Genomic DNA, 1,647 nt, shown 5'->3' on the forward strand with positions numbered 1-1,647 from the left:
ATCCTCCGCATCTCATCTAGTCATCTTTGATCCTCATAGATCATTCATTTTTCCCTTGCTTCACTCGCAAGTTGCCACATTCTCTAGCCCCTTTTCTCATTGTTAGGCATATCATAATGATTTAAGACATAAGTGGTGAGATCGGAGGCTTAGAAGTATGAAATTTGGCTTTTAAAACTCAAAAATCAACTTTGGGATAAAAATAGATCCACGCGGATGCGTACTCCACGCGCACGCGAGGATGGCCACAAAACTCATCGGCGCGTATGCGTCATTCACGCGGACGCGCGGAATGAAAACTAGCCAACGACGCGTACGCGTCAGCCACGCGCACGCGTGGGTGCTCTTGCGCCCCAGGCACAAAACTGGCACAATTCTGGCACAACTCTCGGAAAAATAGCTGGGCATTGGGTGCAGCGCATCGATGAGCCCGCGCACGCGTGGATGGCACTTTCTAGAAGAAAGGCGCATATGCGCCAAGTGCGCCTACACGCGGGGGGTCATTCTGCTAAAATTTTTCTAAGTTAAAAGCTGCAGAATTCACAAACTCAACCCCCAATCTTCCGACGGACATAACTTTCTCATTTTAAATCGTTTTTCACCCGTTCTTCGAACGACATGGACATCTCAGATCCAATTTCATTTCTAAATAGATTTGGCACAAAAGGAGATCTGTAGTTCAAGTTATGTCCCGTCAAAGTATGCCCAAAACCATGTTTTTCATGCAAAACCACAAAGTGCCATTTTCAAAACAAGCCATTCTCAACTCTTTTCAAAATCAATCAAAACATGTCAATTTCATCCATTTTCTTTGAAATCAATCAAAATATATCAAATTCAACATCAAGCCTCCTCAACTCACACATTGACACTTTCCCACAATTCACAAAATCACCATCCCATCATTTTAACCCACTTCACCCAAGTGGCTCAAACTCAAACACATTGACATATCATATACTCTTCCTCATGCCAATTTCAACAACGCCAATTCCAATTAACCATCATTGTACATAATCAATATCATACTCACCATCAACATGGTTTCACCCACAATACAACCATAATCAATCATCAAGCATATATCACAACATGCATATTTCTCATACATCACACCATCAAGGCATCAATAATCATCATCACATATATGACCACATCATATATTTCAACCATTCAACAATATCAACAATTCAATGCCTATCTTAGGGCCTGTAGCCTAAGTATTTCCTACCATATTACATATTAGATACGAGAAACCGAGACCATACCTTAGCCGATTTTCCAAGCTCAACCGGAGCACTTCCAAATCACTTATCCACAAGCTCTCAGGGTCTCAACACCTCCAAGAACAGATTTTTCACCACTAAATCCCTTTTCAAGCTTTTCAATATCACTAATCAAGCTTCAATATTCACACATACACAACCTAAGCCACAATCATCATACCCATACACAACATCTCAATACCCAAACATCATAGAACAACAAATTACACTAGGGTTGAGAATCTTACCACACCCAAGGTCCAAGAAGACAAGATTAATCTTCTCCTTCAAGAGAGTTGGGTCCTATAACATCAAAGAGCCCAAAATCTCAATATTTTTGCTCATGAAACTCAAAATCAAAGCTGAAAATTCGAAGAGAAAA

The sequence above is a fragment of the Arachis duranensis genome, chromosome 3 (assembly GCF_000817695.3).
Source record: "Arachis duranensis cultivar V14167 chromosome 3, aradu.V14167.gnm2.J7QH, whole genome shotgun sequence".
NCBI classification, from domain to species: Eukaryota; Viridiplantae; Streptophyta; class Magnoliopsida; order Fabales; family Fabaceae; genus Arachis; species Arachis duranensis.